At 34.1% G+C, this 21,262-nt stretch overlaps 1 long non-coding RNA gene across 7 annotated transcripts in view; it reads right to left on the bottom strand.

The window, feature by feature from the left end:
* The window catches only part of LOC102120992 (uncharacterized), a 260,960-nt gene that overhangs the window by 171,065 nt on the left and 68,633 nt on the right, over positions 1-21,262 (bottom strand). For all 7 annotated transcript variants that reach the window (XR_012420976.1, XR_012420978.1, XR_006691111.2 and 4 more), the window contains one exon: positions 6,773-6,886. This is a non-coding gene — a long non-coding RNA (uncharacterized lncRNA). The remainder of the gene's footprint in view (positions 1-6,772; positions 6,887-21,262) is intronic.

A 21,262-nucleotide genomic window follows, 5' to 3' on the forward strand; every position in this document is an offset into this window, starting at 1 on the left:
TTTTAAAAAATATCCTTTAAAAATATAATTGACTAAGAAAATAATAATGTTGTTCAGATCATATATGTAAAAGTAAAATGTATAACAAATATAACACAAATCAGGAAGAGAGTAAACAAAGCATAGTATTGTAAACTTGTTATATACAAAGTGGTTATGTCACTTAAAGATAGACTACAATAATTTAAAGATATATACTATACCATAAAGCAACGACTAAAATAATATAACAACAAATTATAGTTAACAAGCCAACAAAGGAAATAAATTGGAATCATAAAGTTCAATTAACCCCAAAGAAGGCAAATAGAAAAAAAGGAAAAATTTCAGATGAGTTAAATGGAAAATAAACAGCAAGATGTTGGATTCAAAACTAACTACAGTAGTAATCACACTAAGTACAAATGATTTAAATATCCAATTTAAAAGGGAATGAATTTGAAATTGGATACAAAAGCAAGATCTGTTTGCTGTCTGTAAGAAATGCCCTTTAAATATAAGATACAAATAGGCTAAAAGAATGGGGAAAATATGCCATACTATTATAACACTAAATTTTAAAATAATTGAAAAGATATTAATATCAGAAGTATATCTCAAGGAAAATATATTTCTAATAATGAGGAAGGTGATTTCCTAATGACTTCATGATTCATCGTGAGGATATAACAATGTTAAATGTTTATATGCCTACCTCGTAATAGAGCTTCAAAACATCTGAAGCAAAATGAATAGAACTTCAAGCGGAAATAGTCAAATCCACAAATGTTTTTAGGAAGTCTGATAATCCCTTCCCAACTATCGTTAAAATAAGTAGACAAAGTCAATAAGGAGAAAGAAGATTGGATATGTACTATCAACCAACTTGGTCGATTTAACACCTATAAAACCCTCTGCCCACCAACAGAATATACATCATTTTCAAAGTCACACAAAATATTTATTAAAATTGATCATGTTCTGGGCCATAAAATAAGTGGTACTAAGTTTAAAATGATTCAAGTTATATAGTGCCTGTTTTCTGATGACAATGGAACTAAGTTAAAATAAGTAATAAAATAATCCTTTAAAACTTCCCAAATATCTGGAAACTAAAGAACACACTTAGCCCATTGGTCAGAGACAGAATTAGAAGGGAAATTAGAACATTTTTTTCACTTAATGAAAATAAAAATACAACATATCAAAATTTGTGAGATGAACTAAAGCAGCACTGAGAGAAAAATTATAGCACTAAATGTACATATTAGGAAATAAGAAATGTCTCAAATCAAAGACCTCTGATGTCATCATAAGAAACTAAAAAATGTAGAGCAAATTAAACCTAATGTAAGCAGGAGACAAAATAATAAATATCTGAGCAGAAAGCAATGGAACAGAAAACATGTTGAATGTTTTATAAATGTCCATGTTGAATGTTTTATAAATGGAATCCTTGGTCAAAATTATCTCTTAAGAAATTTGTAAATACCTTTGCTTATAGTTGTAGTTTATTTCATTAGTGTACAGTTTTCATTGTATGACTATCACAATTTCTTTACCCAATGGTCATTTAGATCATTTCTAGGATGTCTTTGGCTTCTGCTAACATTTTATATATTTTAAATTAACATATATGTTCACTTTTTTTGCATAAATACATAGAAATAGAATTGCTGGGTCACATTGACAGTATCTGTTTATATGAAAACCTGCAAAAAACTGTTTTCCCAAGTGGTCTACCGTTTTATATTCGCACCAACAATGTATGAGAGTTTCTGTTTTTGATTATTATTAATAACACTGCTATGAAAATAGCAGCATTATGTGTGTGTGCGTGTGTGTCTGTGTGTGTGTGTAAAATAGATGACTCATAGAATATGCATATATTTGATATTAGTAGGTAAGGCCAATTAGTTTTTCAAAGCAGTCGTCAATATGTACAAACTCATCAGCACTGTGTAAGAGTTCTCATTCCTCCCTATCCTGATCAACACTTGTTATTGACAGCCTTGTAATTTTTAGCAGATCTGGTCACTCATCTCATTGGTAGTTTGAATTTGTAATTCAAACGAAGCTGAGCAATGTTACATATGTTTGTTGGCCATTTATAGGTATTATTTAATGAAATGTTTGCTTTTTATTTGTTCCCTTGTACCGGTTTTTTTTTTTTTTTCACTTATTTATTTTTTTTGAGATGGAGTCTTGCTCTGTTGTGAGGTTGGAGTACAGTGGTGCGGCCTTGCCTCACTGCAACCTCTGCCTCCCGGGTTCAAGCAATTCTCCTGCCTCAGCCTCCTTAGTAGCTGGGACTACAGGCGTGAGCCACCACTCCCAGCTAATTTTTGTATTTTTAGTAGAGACGGGATTTTACCATGTTGGCCAGGATGGTCTCCATCTCTTGAGCTCGTGATCCACCCGACTTGGCTTCCCAAAGTGCTGGGATTATGGGCATGAGCCACTGTGCCCAACCTGTACCACTTATTTATTAAAATTCTAATTTTACCTTATTGATCATAGAAGTTTTTTCTATATTCCATATTAGTCCTTTTGGTTATATGTACTAAAAATGACTTCCCCATGTATTTTACTGTCTTCACACTATTAATAATGTTTTTGATGAAAAAATATTAATTATAATGAAGTCAGACTTGGCAGCCTTCCTTACGTTTTATGATTTGTGCTTTTTGTATATTGTTTCAGAAATGTTTCATAAACCCAAGATCATGAAATTACTTTCCTAAGTTGTTTTGAGACACTGTTGTTTTACATTTCACATTAAGATTTACAACATCTTGCAATATATTTTGAGGTATAGTAATGGATAGAAGTCTTTCTACCCCTATTCCCCTCCCTCATCATCTCTATCAAGAGCATTTACTAAAAAGATTTGTTTTTTCCTTTGTACCTAAGTGACATGTTTAATGAATCAACTACCATATATGTCTGGATTTGTTTTTGAGGTCTGTATTTGATTCTTTTGTTTTATTTGTATCCAAAGCAATACTATACTGATGTAATTGTGAGTTTATAAAAATTTTTATTAGGCAGATCAATCCTCTCACTTTGTTTTTCTTTAAGAGTATGATGGTTATTCTTGGTCTTTTGAATTTTCATATAAAGTTTTAATTAGTTTGACAATTTCCATAGTGGAAGGAAGGAGAGAGAAAGAATTAAAGAAAGACGAGAAAGGAAGGAAGGAAGAGAAAAGGCAAAAAAAGAAGAGAAAAGATGAAAGAACATGCAAAAGAGGACAGAAAGATTAAATAAATAAATAAATAAATAAATAAATGAACAAGTGACTAATAAAGTTAGGTTACAAATTGGGGTTATTCAGTATCTACAGAACATCTTGAGATAATTGACTTTTTATGCTTATTCTTCTAATCAATGAATTCAATATATTATCCATTTATTTGAACCTTATTTATTTATTATTTGTAATGCTTGGTAGTTTTTGATATATGGGTCTTCCTATCTTTTTCAGAGTAAATCTGACACATTTGGTATTTTATGTTAATATCTATAATATCTTTACAATTTTTTGCTTACCAAATTTGTATTGTTTATATGTAAAAGTAAGTTCAAAAGAAAATCTTGTTATACCTGTTTTAACTTCAATGACTTATTTTTACAATCAATTGAATATTCTATTTATACAATCAAATCATTTTTAAATAACTCCAACTTTATTGCTCAATCCTTACACATTTTAACTTTTTTGTGTTTTAATTAACAAGCTAGGGTTTTCAGTAACAGATTTCTTAGAAGTGAAGATAGTAAGTATTCTCATTTCATTTCTAAATGCAAATGAAAAAATGTCAATATTTCCCAATTTAGTACAACTTATGTTTTCTTTTAGAATAAAATCTTTATTAGCAAATACAGGAATTTACCTTACTTTTAGTTTTCTAAGAATGTTTAACTTAATTTTTGATTACTATCAATGGATGTTGAATTTTATTGCCACTATTTAGATGATCATATAAACGTTTTAAAATGCTTACCAGCTGGGCTCGGTGGCTCATGCCTGTAATTCTAGAACTTAGTCGAGGACCACTTCAGTTCAGGAGTTCGAGACCAGCCTGACCAACATGGTGAAACCTCATCCATACTAAAATTACAAAAGTAGCCAGGCACGGTGGCACACACCTGTAATTCCAGCTACTTGGGAGGCTGAGGCAGGAGAATAGCTTGAACCTGGGGGCAGAGGTTGCAGTCAGCCAGGATCCAGCCATCGCAATCCAGCCTGGGCAACAAGAGTGAAACTCCATCTCAAAAATAAATAAATAAATAAATAAATAAATAAATAAATAAATGTAAAAATAAAAAGTAAAATGTTTAGTTCTTTAATGTGGTAAATCCCCTTTACATATTTTTTCTAATATTAAGCTACAATTGCCTTCCTGGAATAATCCCAAGTTATTCATGATATATGATCATTTTTACATATTCGGATTGCTAATATTTTGTTTAGGATTTTTGGACTTGATGGTTGGTGTTTGAAGTTGTCATGATTTATTTTTGTTTACTTTTCTTATTGACTTTTGAAATCAAGGCTATGCTGATTTTTTAAACTAAGTTGGAGAACATACCTTATTTTTAAATTTTTTTTGTAAGAGTTTGTATAAGCCTTGTTTTCTATTGTTCTTAAATGGTTAATTTAATCATTTAAGATTAAATTAATCTGATGACATCTGGCTCCAGATTTTCGGATTCTATTTCTTTGGTTTGGGATTACTCAATTTTCATTTTCTTCTTGTGTCAGTTTTGAAGATTTATTTACTAGGAATTTGTCTATTTGCTTGTTAAAAATTTAAATTTCCTGTAATTTTTGGTATATTTAGGTCTAAATATACTATCTTGCCAAATGCTTTCTATTTTTTATACCTGCCAAATATTTCTCTTTCTTTCTTTCCTATCTTTTGGATTGATTAAGGATTTCCTTTATATTAGTCCCTTTTCATTTTATAAGTCTGAAAAGTATATATTCTTTTTCTCTTTTTTAGCAGATACTCTGGAAATCATAACACGTGAACTTTACTTATCAGCTTCTAAAATTGATAATTTTATTTTCATTCCAAACAATGGAAGAAACTTAGAACACGTTAATTCAATTGACTGTATTTGTTGTTTGTAATGCTGTTGAACCTATGTGTGTGAGTATGTGCAAGCCTCTAACAGCTTCATTATTATTGTTTTATGTACTATTGATGATTACTTAGATTTACCCACATATTTACCACATCACTTTCCTTGAATTCTTCTAGCATCTCTGACTTTTAATTCAGGATCACTTTTTTCCTTCTGAGGATAATACTTTATTTTTTATTTTTAAAATTATTATTATTATTACTATTTAATTGACCATGCAAGAACTGGAGTCAGCACTCAAATCAGTCTCCAGGATCACGCTTTAGAATGTCTTTACTCTCAGTTTGTGTGAACTATCTCAGTTTCTTTACATTCAAAAATGTCTTTATTTAACTCTTAATCTTAATATTTTTCTCAACATACAATTTTAGTTATGTGATTATTTATTCCAGCATACAGAAAATTTTATTCTAATGTCATCCCATTGCCATATTGCTCTTGAAAAGTCATTGCCAATATAACTGTTACTCCTTTTTATGTAATTATTTCTCATCAATACTGCTTTTGATCCCTGTTTTTGTTTTTTTGAGTTGATAGGTTCATGTAGTTTATCAGTTTTTTAAGATAAAACTGTTAGGGATTTTGTGTTTAAATTGCTTTTGTCCTTTGCTTTTTCTCCTCTATTTTGGGGTCTTCTGTTTTACATATACTACAACTTCTCACAGTATTCTTTATGTTTCTGACCCTACTCCTTTTCCATCATTTTAACATTTCTTTTACTATTTTTAATAACTACTTCTGTCTGATTTTATGGTTTCCTAATTTGCTCTCTGGATATGTATATATATTCTGTTAAAACCATCCACTTAGTTCTTAATTTCATTTATTTTTCTATTCTAGAATTTCACATTTGTTTCTTTTCAAACTTGCCGTAGCAATTTTTATAGTTTCAAGTTTCCTGCCAAAAATTTAAGGTTGTATTTTATTTACTCAAATTTGGTAAGCATAGTTTTACTGTCTGGAGTTGATAATGTCAATAGCTTAGGAGACTCTATGTATCTGTGCTATCTGTAGTTTCTGTTGTTTCACTTGTGTTTTATTGTCTTCTTGCACAGCACCCCACTGCTTATTTTACCAAATTAAAAATAGTCTGCCTGAATTTTATGATCTTTTATAATATATTTCTGCACTACTCATTCAATTCTGTTTGTCACTATTAACCACCATATACTTTCCAATCCAGTTAATTCAATATGCATCATTACTGCCTCTGTGTTTTCCTTATGCTATTAATCATCACTGATGTTATCCATGCACCTCCTCTGGAGCTGTCTAAGTCCTACTTATCTTCCAGAGCTCACTTTTCACACTCGTTCCTTGTAAAGCCCAGTGCAACTATTCCAATCCATAAGGTTCCCATGTATGTCAGGACTGTTTCCATGGCAAGCCACAGAAACTCAACCGAAACAAAATGGAGAATTTATTGGCACTGCTGTATTTTTTCAGGCTCTGCTGGATTCATTGATTTGATGTCATTAATTCTTCTTTATTCGTTTCCCATTTAAAAAACATTTCTTCTTCTTTCCATGTGATGACCTCTTGCAGCTCCAGGCTTATATTTTCAGTTCAAATTGTAATTCCACTGGAAAAAGAAATTTTCTCCATCATTAGTACAAAAATAATTTTATAATTGACTTACATTTGCCTGTACTAGGGTCATATTCCTGTCATTGTTGCTGGAATAATTGAATATGGTCACTTCTGGGTCATACACCCCTCTGGCACATAGGCTGAGATGATGCAAATTATAATTCTGCAAAAGAAAAATAAAGATACTCTTACCAGAAGAAAAGAAGATGTGTGATTTTCAGAAAAAACAGTGAGGTTCATCATATGTTCCACCTTTGGGCATTCTGAAGTGATAGTCACTAGAAATATTGCACTTACTTATGTTTTAATGAATATATATACACATATATATACACACACACCTATATATATTTGCTTCATCTTCCCAATTAAATATTTATTTTAAAATATATTAACAGGTTTTATAAATCTTTTCTATCTCTCATGGTGTCTTTTTGTTAGAGATTATAAAGCATATTCATATTCACTTCTCTCTCTTTTGTTTTTGGACACATGCAAATAGTTTCTTCCTTACAGTTAGGTGGGTGTTATGTAAAAAATTGTGGCCAATGGGCCTTGAAAGGAAGAGAAGTGTGTTACCATTCATCTGAAGCAGTTAAGGTGTATATGTACCCCATATACTTTCTGTTCCAGTAATGTGGCAAATTCTGATGCCACTGCTTGATATGGCAGCATTATAAAATGATGCAGATTTTGTTAGCCTGGAGCTCTAAGCGACTGTGGAGCAGTCTCCTGCCAACTTTTATTAGATATATAGCATGAGCAAGAAATGTAAGTTTGTTATATTAAACCATCAAAAATTTGGGGTTACTTTGCTTCTACATCGTGTTCTAGCCACTCGTAAATAATTTTCGAGTAATCAAGGCCACCTACTAAGTACTCTTTATGAAAGAGTTGCTATTTGAGCGTTACATTTTTAATCGTATGTCTGTAAAGCTTTGAAGTTTTAAGGTGTTTTTACATATATTGTCATCTGGTTTTCACAACGATTATATGAAGTAGGTAAAGAATGTTTTATTTTCTCTGTTTTACAGGTTAATAAAATATATCTCAGATCTGTTAAGTGACATACTCAAGAACACACTCATATGAGACAGAGCTAGGACCTAAATATTCCAAGTTCAAGTCTGGAGTTTACATCTTCTAGATTTATAGCAAGTCACAAATTTAAAGCATTTTTTCTTCACTGAATATCAATATGTCTTACCACCAAAATTCAATTTTGTAATAATAATTTATATTATGTAAATAGAAAGTTATTTTTACATTATGTTTTCTGTCTTCTGGGACCGAATATCCATATTCAGGAACTGTACAATCTTGGGGGGATTATATAATTAATGAATGGTGCATTTCACTATTTAATATATATGAGTTTCTTCTTTCAGACTTTTTACATGGCTATGTATTATAACAGATTTAAAATACTTCTATGTATTGTAACTAAACTCAACTAGCTGATGAGTCCTCCATGGGGTAAAAAAAAAAAAAAGTAAACCTGCCCCTTCAAGCTATCTCAGTCATAGTTTTAAATGTTATCAGTTCAGAATGTAAACTTAGTACAGTGAACGTTCTGGCTTCTACTGCCTCTCTTTCTCATCTGGGGTGATCTATATGGGAGGGTGGCGACTGGGTTTACATCCCATCCTTCATCAGGACCCTGGAAGGGGCAGGAGGGAGTCTGGTCTGAGTGTGGACCTGGGTCCCTGCTGACTTTTGCCTTCTTCTATATGGTCTATGGTCATGCTGTTTTGGCACCTGCTTTTGATGTCCATAGTCCTTTTCATGGTCCTGGTCATAATGTAAACCACTCTTGTCCACCCTAATCCCACTGCAATTCTTTTTTTCTCCAGGCTTCTCAAAACTTCTCTGCCTGAGCATGGGAGAGAATTGCAGGGAGGAGGCTTCTGAAGAGTTTAGGAATTCTTTGCTGCTTTCCTAGCCCCAGATAGGCTTCTATAAGGTTGCCCTCAGGTCCAGGTGGAGAGATACCTCCCTCAACCACTATATTTGGTGTTTAGCTTCTCTAAGCAACTTAGACTTTCCTACACTACACACTAGGTTTCATTTATGTTAAGTGCCTGTATTTTTGTTTTGTTTTGTTTTGTTTTTGGAGACAGGGTCTGGCTCTGTATCCCAGGCTGGAGTGCTGTGGCATGATCATGGCTCACTGCAGCCTCCACCTTCCAGCCTCAAGGGATCCTCCCACCTCAGCCTCCCAAGTAGCTGGGACTCCAGGTACACCCTACCATGCCCAGCTAGTTTTTGTATTTTTTTGTAGAGACAGGCTTTTGCATGTTGTCCAGGCTGGTCTCGAACTCCTTGGTTCAAGTGATCTGCTCAACTGAGCCTCCTAAAGTGCTGGGATTATAGGTGTAAGCCACTGCGCCATCATTTTTGCTTTTATTTATTCCAATTTTTGGCTTTTATGCCAAGACTGTGCCTTACACACTTCTGTATTAAGGTCCTAGTAAAATGCATAGTAGCTATTTAGTTAATGTGTGCTGGATAACAATAGTTTGGATGAGTTAATAGCACCTTCCTGTACCGTGTCTAAATCTACTGATTCTTCCAAATGTCTTCAGAATTGGTAGGCATCAAGTAAATGATCAGAAATGTTTGCTGATTTGTTGGTATGTTAATTATAATTCTTTTGAGCACAAGGAATAGGAAGATGACTTCGCTGTATTAGACAGAAGAGAGGTATTTGAAGGACACTGGAGTACCTAATGTAACTCTGAGACCAGCAAGGGTCCAGTAAGCCCTCAGAGTTAATGGATACACAACACTGTGAATGCTTTTAGGACACTATTCTCTGCTACAAACACTGGTTTCCATCTTTCAGTCCATCTGGCAGGAAACATAACCAGTGAATTCCTTTTTTTTTTTTTTTTTTTTTTTTTGTCGCCCGGGCTGGTTTTTTGTATTTTTTAGTGGAGACAGGGTTTCACCATGTTAGCCAGGATGGTCTCGATCTCCTGACTTCGTGATCCAACCGTCTCGGCCTCCCAAAGTGCTGGGATTACAGGCTTGAGCCACCGCGCCCGGCCCTAACCAGTGAATTCCAAGCATCACATATCACAACCTGACCAGCAACTTACTGCTCTCCATATGTAGTTTATTTTTAAAGAATCTTCAGATCTAGCTTGGCCCATCTTAGGTCAGATACTTGCCTCAGAACCAATTAATGCTGATGGTAGATTATTATTACTGGCCTGATGAGAGCCAAAAAGGTATCTGGTTTTCTCTTCAACGAGGTATTCCTGAATGAACAAATAATAACTGTACTGTATTCCTTGTATGTTTGAATATGTTTTTATGATTGAATAATCTGATTAACTTAAGAAGTGAAAGACGTGTCCAAGTTCATATGGAGGTATCATTTAAGCTTAGCTGTTTTTTTGAATCATTTTATTTCCCCACATATATCCAACTTCATTGTGCCCTTTATGAAAATATTATTTTAATACATGGAGATCATAACTGAAGTGATTACTATCCATTAATATGGGTTAATAAGGCAGATCTAAATTAAACCATAAGCTTTTAGTTTGAAATGCATTCAGAGTGATTTCCTTTAGTTTTGAAGCTTTTGCATTCCCCACCAGACCCTCCTTTTTGGATAAATGCCCAAAATACTATCTATCTTTTGGTTCATTTAAGTAAGTGATGGCAAATGACTATTTCATTGGCATATGTTGTAAAAACATCTTTCCTGCTGTTCATGGCCTTAATTTTCCCACCATGTACCTCAGTATTCTATAAGCATAATGCTTCACAGGACACAGAATGAAGCAGCTAGTCCCATTGAAATATTATGGCACAGTCTTGTTTGAACTCTTAAAGCATCATGTTGTAGCATACCACTTTTCATGAGGTTCGTATATTTAAATTATTTATAACGGATTTAAAATGAGATTGTTGTTGGTTAATCAGTTTCAGCTGGGTTGACATTACCCTTGTTAGCAGCTAAAGAGATGGAGGGACAGAGAAAAGAGTATAAATATGTTAAGGGTAAGAACTATGTGAAAATCAAGTAAATCACTCCAATGCCCATGTACTACATAAGAACCTAAACTATCTTTCTTTATGTAGTTTGAGATAAGGCATTTATTTTTTATTTTCCTATGAAAAATATGATAGAAATATTTTGTGTTGGGTGTTTGAATTGGTCATCCAATATTTTATTTCTTATTTTTACAGTGATATTTAATATTGGGTCTAATAGATGGAATGCTTTAAAATAGTTTTATATATAGAAAGCTTATAAAATCTGGTATCAATGAGTAAGTCATACCTTAAATACTTTCAAATAGTTTCATGCAATAGATAACTAAGTTGTTTAATAATGTAAAATTTAAACTCATCAAAGTTTAAAAAACTAGCCATGAATGTCTGTGAAGTTATGAACTTTCAATCTCATTCAGGGCTAAGACTGTGCACAGTAATCCCCAAACAAGGTAGTTTTTACTAAGATAGATGTTGTGATCTCGTAAATTGCTGAAGCAGGATATATGTATGTATGTACACAGGCATGTATATACACATCAGCAAATATATTTCATACCTACATGCAGACATATACATATCTATATTTATATTCAATGTTAACTATATCTCAGCACCCTTTAGTAGTCTGCCAAAAGTATCAAAACATTGTCCATTTCTTCCTAAAATTGTGAAATACAAGCAATTATCCATTAAATGTGAAAAACCAAGTGGGAAGGTTGAAATGGAGACTGCTAGTCACTTAAGGATTCCCTGAGAAGAGTAACAATACAGTGAGGGTATCATAACTCAAGGACTACTTCCTAAGATAAGACGCTGGGATTTTATTAAGAGTAGCATGCAGTTTTATCGTATCAAATTTATAAATATACCTTAAAAATTAAAAATCACATTTTGTAACCCCTTTGATAGTAACTAGTGTCATACCAAAAACACATGTAATTGTCATTGTCACATAATATTAGAATGATTTATGGGGTATTAATCACTTGGTTCCAAACAATTATGAAATTTTAAGAATCTGGTTAGGTATTTCTATATTTTTCAATTACCGTTGGTTTCTAGAACATGTAAACCAAAAAGTTACAGGTACTTGCTTTACATGTCCTTAGAGTTAAAAAATTATGACATAAAGGAAAAAGAAAACTTTCCCTGTTGTTGGAATTAGACCATATTTCATTTTTCAATTCAGTGTATTTTTCATCAATATTCCTTTCCAAAACTTGAGTGTGATTGTTTTTGTACTTTATTTTAGTGAAATGCTAATTAGAAGTGTTATAGCTAATCGATGCCATCAAAATAGTTCTTTTAAATAACCAGGACATGAACTCTTTAACAAGATTCAGCCAGTTCTATTTATAGTTCCCCTAAGCTATGAACTATTTGTACACCCATGTTTCTGCATAATGACTTTTCAATGTGGTTTCAGTAATCATTCCAGAAGGCACAATCTCAAAATATCTATATGCATAAAGAATATATTTAAAATAAAGGCTAAATTGGCTGGCCATGCATTAAACCATTTGTCTGTGAAATCGTTTTGTGAAATATCTCCAAACAGGAGATGTTCCAGCTGAGTGTAGGACATAGCAAACATTTTTTTTTTTTTTTTTGCTTACCATATTATATCACCATAACTTCTTTTGGAAACACTTCTTCCTCTATGTGTCCTCTTAAACACTTCTTCCTTCTTTCTCTAAGATGGCAAGCCATTTTGAGAATTTGGACTTTATTTAGCCCACACAGGATTAGAAGAAGAGATAGACTCACTCTCAAACTACTTGCCTTTAAATACTTAATAGCTGAAATGAGAGGCACTGGTGATTTTGTGAAGAAAGTATGTTAGCACCAGATTCCCTCAATGTTAAAAGACGAGGGGTGCAGAGAGTGAAGAATGTAGCCTTCCCTGGAAGAACACTTGTCTCCTGTGTTTCTGAATGAGAAGCTGTTCTCTCTCTCTCTCTCTTTTTTAAGGTTTTGGAAGGAAAGGCATTTAAAAGAGCCATATTTTTAGTTTCAAAACAAAAATAATTCATTTCTTTTGAGCTTTTCTTTAATCAAGAACATGCGTGAAATCTTTTCACATAAATGAATAATGCTTTTATAATTAACCTGATCTTTTATAAGACAATATCAAAATAAGTATGTTGTGCTGCTAACTGCTATCTTTCTATCTTTGTGAGTGTGAAGAGAGATGTCGGATTTAGACTTACTCATGATTTCAGACCTCTAGTAATAGAGAAGAATCTTCATTATATACTTAATTTTAAAATATGCTTGCTTTTCTCCCCTCAAATACCATCCATTTCTCAAATTATTACAGTCAGATCAGCTAAAAATATTCATTGTGCTTACTGTATGACTTTTTTTTTCTCTAAATTTTAGGGCAAGCATGTTCCCTGACATTAATCTCTATCCAGTATTTACTGTAGAAAAGAGAATTAGTAGCTTAATTATAATTGTTTCTTAGTAATTTTTATTTACTAGCTTCTGCTGTTAATGTGCTTTTGGAAAATAAAAATGTAATTCTACAAACTTGACTGTTTCCTGACATTTATTAATTTCTTATTTCTTCTTATTATTATTATTTTAAATCATGGATGGAGGATCCCAGTCACCGATATCACAGATCTTAATTCAGGTACAGGATATAACTATTGGGTAATTTTTCATGCTGCCTTGAAATAATTTTTATGTCTGCTCTTATCTCTGTTATATATATGGACATACATACTTTTAAGTAGTGCATGAAGATAAAAATTTTAGGTGTGTTGAAAAATATAATTTACTTTTAGGTGTGGCATATTTATAGCCTCCAAACAAAGGTACCTACACTGTCTCTTTTAGATAAAGAGTAAGTTATAAACTCTGCCATTCAATAAGTACACCTATTTTACTTATATAAGCACATGACATCATCATTTAAACCAAACCGATTTCTAAGCACCACAGCTGTTACTAGTTATTTAGAAGTCTAATTTGAGCAGAATGTGTCACGCCAACTTTGCACACACGCGCTCACACAGGCAGTATTCACATTAAAACTTTCACCTCTATTAAATAGCAACAGTTCTTCAAAAATTCCAACACTTTACTCTTAACAACTAAATAAAATATGTGTCTTTGAGGAGTAATATGCCTATTTTATTTTTATTCCTTGAGACAAATCTTGTATTGAGTGGTGCAATTTTGTTTCACTGCTGTCACTTTAATCAGTTCTCAAGGATGCATGTGACACTGGGTTGGTTTAGTCTTCCAACCTCATTGTTTCACTCCTCTGAATTAAAGGCAAATCTCTGTGACTTTGTTTTCGATGGAGGTCACACACATATAGCCATCAATATTGAAACAGCATTTTCTCAAGCAAACAGAAGCTTTAATAGCCTCTACAAGAGTTTACTCCTTAGGGAGAGGAAATTCAAAATGGCACAGGCCATCTGTTGTGGTGGGATTTTTAAGTTTCTTTGTGTAGTACCCCCCTCTCTCTCTCCCTTTGTCTCTCTCTCTCTCTCTTCTGGTTGTATAAAGGGATGGCTTTATAGTCCATTCTTAAATTTCAAGTTGACTAACTCGTAAAAATAATAGCAGGTCCACAAACCACTGTAGATAAGTACACTGTATCACCAGCGTAACTGAAAAAATCAAGTTGGCATTATTGAGTCCAAAAGTCAATTCAGTGTTTACTGAAAAAACTCCCTATTGCTCTGGCCATGGAGTGCTTTGGGGGATAGGAAAGCTGTGGGTAGGCCCAGATAGGCGAGTGTCCCATTAACCACTTATTTGTGTGTACCTCTGAAGCCTGACTTCAGAAGTCTTTTTGTTGAGCTGAAATTAATATGAAAAGCTTTTTTTTTTTTTTTTTTTTTTTTTTTTTTTTTTAGAACAAAGAATGTTCTTTGGGTTGAACTTGAATATTTCCCAGAAGTTCAGAGGGCAGAATTGGTGAAAGGAGATTTTTAAATCCCCAAATCCAGAGAGTGCACTATTAACTTTTACAATACTAGAAAAATTGTAAGTTAGTATCTGTTATCACTAATAGATTGTAAGCTTAGTGCAAGTAGACACTGTCTCATTCATTCTATAGCCCTAATCTCTAGCAGGGTACCTGATACATACTAAGTGCTGAGTCAATATTTGTGAAAGGGAAGGAAAAAGAAAGGAAGGTGGGAAGGCAGGGAGGGTGGGGGAAAGGGAGAAAAATAAAGTTAACAATGAAAAGTGAAAAGCTCCAAGTTCTTTAAGAAGCATTGAACCTTACAGGTTACCAAGTCTAAACTAAAATACTAAAAGAACGGTTTAAGAATAAAATCTACAAATTATGAAAAATGTTTTTTAAAATCAAATATCAACCCTATACTAAGCTATTCTAGCTACCATACAGAATTGGCCTCCAGATATGACATCCTTACTTTGAGTTTAGAATTGAGTTGATTTTGGATAATTTAAAACCTTAACTAGTCTAAGAAGATCATACTCACAATAGACTGAGGGTGAATAATGCTTTGGACAAAAGTATGATTCCTCCTGTTCTAATAATTTTTATGTCACAACGAGGAATACAGTAGTCACCAGTAGCTCTCAAACTTTACTCAAGAATGAATTATGAGATGTAAACTAATGTAATTTTTCTAATTCAATTTTCTAGACTGCTTTTTGCTCTATTCAGATTAATTTGTAGTAATTAAGATTTACAGGATGATGACAAAGAATGTTAAATAAGACCATATGAACAATGATGCGCATTTCTGTACAAGGGCAATATTTTCCCTGTAATACGTGCATTAATTTCCCTGTTTTGTTTCACTCCATGAGCATGAGACCTAGAAATCACAGGCTATATAAGCAGAATAGGGTGTATAAAAGGAGATTGTGGTGAGTAATCATGGAAAGACAGACAGAGGCCAATACGTTGATGTTTCATTTTGTGGTCCCTTACTTAGCTTTCTACGTTCTATCTTGTTTTCATCTGGTTTAACTCAGACTAGCACTGAAGCCCCACCTCACCGCCACCTGGTGTTATTACATTTCTCTGGACTAAAATAATACAACGTAAATCTTGAAAGAATGAACGAAAGAGATAGGAAGTAGTACCAGAGCCTAGGACGCAGATTTCCAGACTCCCAGGCTAGTAATCTCAGACATAGGGAGACCATTTCTTGTCACTGTATCATCTTTCTTTGTTTTTCCTTTTTTTTTTTTTTTTTTTTTTTTTGAGACTGAGTCTCACTGTGTCACCCAGGCTGTACGACAGTGGTGTGATCTCGGCTCACTGCAACCTCTGCCTCCTGGATTCAAGCAATTATCCTGCCTCAGCCTCCTGAGTAGCTGGGATTACATGTGTCTGCCACCACGTCCAGCTGATATTTTGTATTTTTAGTAGAGACAGGGTTTCCCCATGTTGGCCAGGCTGGTCTCAAACTCCTGACCTCATGATCTGCCTGCCTCAGCCTCCCAAAGTGCTGGGATTACAGGCATAAGCCACCGCATCATCTTTCACCTTAGTTTTCTCATTTGTAAAATGAAGTGCGGGACCCAATTATACCCAGGATCACTATATGCTTCCAAGAACTAGGATCAAAGGTAAAATTGTTTGGTGGGTTCGATGGAAACATAAGGTCTTCCACTTGACATTGACTGGAAAGTGATTAAACAGTAATTCCTGGAGAAACTGTTACATAGGTGCTGTTTAATGAAAATACATAGGCATTGCTTAGATAGAGGACTCTCATTCATTATTTTAATTTCATTCACAAGAAGACTGATTCAATTAAAGGCAGGTGAACTCTAGGTGATTATCTGTTTCAGCTTATTTCCTTCCAGCTATGCTAGTTGCCCAGCAGAGTCTATTCTCTCCATCTCTTTGAAAAATATATTTGGCTGGGCACATGATTGACCTACCATAGACTATATTTCCTGGACTTTGCTGCAGCATCGGCTCATGGGACTCAGTTCTTCCCAATGGAATGTGAACTGAAGCGATGTGTACAGCTACTATGTCACTCACTTAAAAGTAATTTATTGTACCCTCTTCATTTTTTACTTTCATTCCATGAGCTAGAATAAAGATGTGACCATGACCCAACTTAAGCAAACAACAACAATGCCCAAGAAGATTCAGGAGTAACAGATGGAAGTAAATGGAGTCCTGAATGACCTGCAACAGGCTAGTGCCACTAGCTGGAATTTCCCATCCCCATCTACTTCTAGACAGATGCTTGAGAGATAAATGCAACTCATCCTTCTGGATTCACTATTTCGGATCCATCTGTTACCTGATTAATGGCATATTCTTCTCAGCAGGAGCTGGGTGATCTGACCTGCAGTCACCACAGTGGTACACAGAACACTAAAATTTGAGAGAGGCATTGACTCTACTGCCCTTCCACAGCTGGTTTGCCCAAAGCTACAGTCCGCCATGAAAATCTTAATTCCTAAAGACTAGGCCTTGAGCAAATGCAAAAGCAAAGAATAAAATAAGCCTTGAAGGAATTAATAGCCTACCAACCAAAAAAAACCAACCAACCAAACAAAACAAAACAAAAGCCCAGGACCAGATGGATTCACAGCCGAATTCTACCAGAGGTACAAAAAGGAGCTGGTACCATTCCTTCTGAAACTATTCCAAACAATTGAAAAAGAGGTACATCTCTCCAATTCATTTTATGAGGCCAGCATCATCCTGATATGAAAACCTGTCAGAGACACAACCAAAAAAGAAAACGTCAGGCCAATATCCCTGATGATCATCGATGCAAAAATCCTCGATAAAATACTGGCAAACTGAATCCAGAAGCACATCAAAAAGCTTATCCACTAAGATCAAGTTGGCTTCATCTCTGGGATGCAAGGCTGGTTAAACATACACAAATCAATAAACATAATCCATCACATAAACAGAACCAATGACAAAACCTCATGATTATCTCAATAGATGCAGAAAAGGCCTTTGATAAAAATCAACATCCTTTCATGTTAAAAACTCTCAATAATCTAGGTATTGATGGAACATATCTCAAAATAATAAGAGCTATTTATGAAAAATCTATAGCCAATATCTTACTGAATGGTCAAAAGCTGGAAGCATTCCCTTTGAAAACCAGCACAAGACAAGGATACCCTCTGTCATGACTCCTATTCAACAGAGTAGTGGAAGTTCTGGCCAGGGCAATCAGGCAAGAGAAAGAAATAAAGGGTATTCGAATAGGAAGAGAGGAAGTCAAATTGTTTCTTTTTGCCCATGATATGATTCTATATTTAGAAAACCCCAGTGTCTCAGCCCAAAATCTTTTTAAGCTGATAAGCAACTTCAGCAAAGTCTCAGGGTACAAAATCAATGTGTGCGAATCACAAGCATACCTGTAGACCAACAATAAACAAGCAGAGAGCCAAATCAGGAATGAATTCCCATTCACAATTGCTGCAAAGAGAATAAAATACCTACGAATACAGCTTACAAGGGATATGAAGGACCTCTTCAAGGAGAACTACAAATCACTGCTCAAGGAAATAAGAGAGGACCCAAATAAATAGAAAAGCATTCCATGGTCATGGATAGGAATAATCAATATTGTGAAAATGGCTATATGTCCCAAAGTAATTTATAGATTCAATGCTTTTCCCATCAAACTACCATTGACTTTCTTCACAGAATTAGAAAAAAAACTACTTTAAATTTCATATGAAAACAAAAAAGAGCCCATACAGCCAAGACAATCCTAAGCAAAAAGAATAAAGCTGTAGGCATCACGCTATCTGACTTCAAACTATACTACAAGGCTACAATAACAAAAACAGCATGGTACTGGTACCAAAACAGACATACAGACCAATGGAACAGAACAGAGACCTCAGAAATAACACCACACATCTGCAACCATCCGATCTTTGACAAACCTGACAAAAACAAGTAATGGGGAAAGGATTCTCTATTTAATAAATGGTGCTGAGAAAACTGGCTAGCCATACGCAGAAAACTGAAACTGGACCCCTTCCTTTCCACCTTATACAAAAATTAACTCAAGATGTATTAAAGACTTAAAAATAAAACCCCAAACCATAAAAACCGTAGAAGAAAACCTAAGCAGTACCATTCAGGACTTAGGCACGGACAAAGATTTTATGACTAAAACATCAAAAGCAATTGCAACAAAAGCCAAAATTGACAAAAAGGATTGTATTAAATTAAAGAGCTTCTGCACAGCAAAAGAAACTATCATCAGAGTGAACCAGTAACCTACAGAATGGGAGAAAATTTTTGCAATCTATCCATCTGACAAAGGGCTAATATTAGGAATCTACAAGGCACTTAAAAAAATTTACAAGAGAAAAACAATCCCATCACAAAGTGGACAAAGGATATGAACAGACACCTCTCAAAAGAAGACATTTATGTGGCCAACAAACATATGAGAAAAAGCTCATCATCACTGATCATTAGAGATATGCAAATCAAAACCAAACGAGATACCATCTCATGCCAGTAAGAATGGCGATTATTAAAAATTCAGGAAACAATTGATGCTGATAAGGTTGTGGAGAAATAGGACACTTTTACACTGTTGGTGGGAGTGTAAATTAGTTTAACCATTGTGGAGGATGGTGTGGCAATTCCCCAAAGATCTAGAACCAGAAACACCATTTGACCCCACAATCCCATTACTGGGCATATACCCAAAGGAATATAAATCATTCTACTATAAAGATACATGCACACATGTGTTTATTGCAGTACTATTTACAATAGTAAACCAACCCAAATGCTCATCAATGATAGATTGGATTAAAAAAAATGTAGCACATGTACACCATGGGATACTATGCAGCCATTTAAAAAAAAGAAATTAGATCATGTCCTTTACAGGGACATGGACAAAGCTGGAAGCCATTATCCTCAGCAAACTAACACAGGAAGAGAAAGCCAAACACCACATGTTCTCACTCTTAAGTGGGAGATGAACAGTGAGAACACACAGACACAGGGAGGGGAACAACACACACTGGAGCCTGTCGGGGGTCGGGGGACAAGGGAAGGGAGAGCATTAGGACAAATACCTAATGCATGCGGGGCTGAAAACCTAGATGGCAGGTTGATAGGTGCAGGAAACCACCATGGCACATGTATACCTATGTAACAAACCTGCACCCTCTGCACATGTATCCCGGAACTTAAAGTAAAATAAAATAAAATAAGCCCTTATGCATGAGTTCAGGAGTCTGAGTCCAGAAGGGCAAAATATTGAGACCTGTTTCTAAAAAAAGGAAAGAAAAGAAAAAAAAGATAGGCACTAAATTTAGATAAACAGGCATAATAGAGCAGTCAGACTGTATGGAATTAGAGCAATAAGAATTACAAAAAAGTATAAATGGAGCATTAGAGCTGCCTTAGTCATACCGGTTTAGGGTTATCAGCTATTTCTTGATGAGAAGAAACTGAAGAAGCTGAAGCCTCCTCTGAATATCCTTTATAGTTCATTGGACATATTAACTATATGTATTTTTATTAACTGATTGAATTTACACATTATTAATACATTTTATGTTATTATTATAATTCTATTCTTTAAAAAACCTATATGGTAATTACAATAAATAGATACCTGTTCAAGTAGACTTCACCCAGTCTGGGGAGTTAATATCCTAACATCCAAATTGGTGAAACTAAGTAATCAGCATGTAATTTATTTTTTTTCGGGAGCACTAGGTTCACATTTTATGAGATATGCTAACCCCATACTCACTTTGATGGCAGAATAAAATCAATATTCATTATTTGTTTTCATACAAAGAGTCTTTTTACTGAATAGCTCACATTTATCCTCCAGACAGTGTTATAGATACTGAAAATTCAGGGTAAAGTTACAATCCTTACAGTTTAAGGAAGGTGCTGGTAGCATTATCTGATTTTGCCCTCACTACTGCCCTAATATATCTATACTTATTCCTCCTGGTTATTATTATTGTTTTACCTTTTATTCTAGCAATATGCTTTCTAAGTACTTAAGTATTAGGTCAAACACAATAATTATTCTTGACTCATTGTCCAAATTTTCATATTTTTTGTATTCGCAGTATATTAATATAGCAGTATTGCATTGATATACATCAGTATACATGTTACAGTTTTATCAATTATATATTGAAATTACAAACATTTGTTGTATTCATATTGATATTAAGGATTTAACCAGGAATGGTATTTCCATACATTAGCAGCTGATTGTAAAACAGTGGTCAATTGGGCAAATATTTTCATTTTTTGAAAATTTATTCCAAATTTTGAAGTTGAAATGTATATGCATGTCATATTTTAATGATTAAATAAATAATTCAAGGGTAAATACATACACTTACATTGTCTTTTTGCTGTCCCAAGTTCATATGCTACATTCCCATTTCTCTACCGCATAGTGAAAGCAAATTAGGTGTATGAGTATTCTTGCTATTTGACTGTGTGCTGTAACTGTTTGGTAATTTGGGGAAAATAGGTTGTTTCTCAAGGTAGGTTTTCCTTATCTGCACACTTCAGGCATCC

The sequence above is a fragment of the Macaca fascicularis genome, chromosome 12, assembly GCF_037993035.2.
Source record: "Macaca fascicularis isolate 582-1 chromosome 12, T2T-MFA8v1.1".
In the NCBI taxonomy this organism is placed as follows: domain Eukaryota; kingdom Metazoa; phylum Chordata; class Mammalia; order Primates; family Cercopithecidae; genus Macaca; species Macaca fascicularis.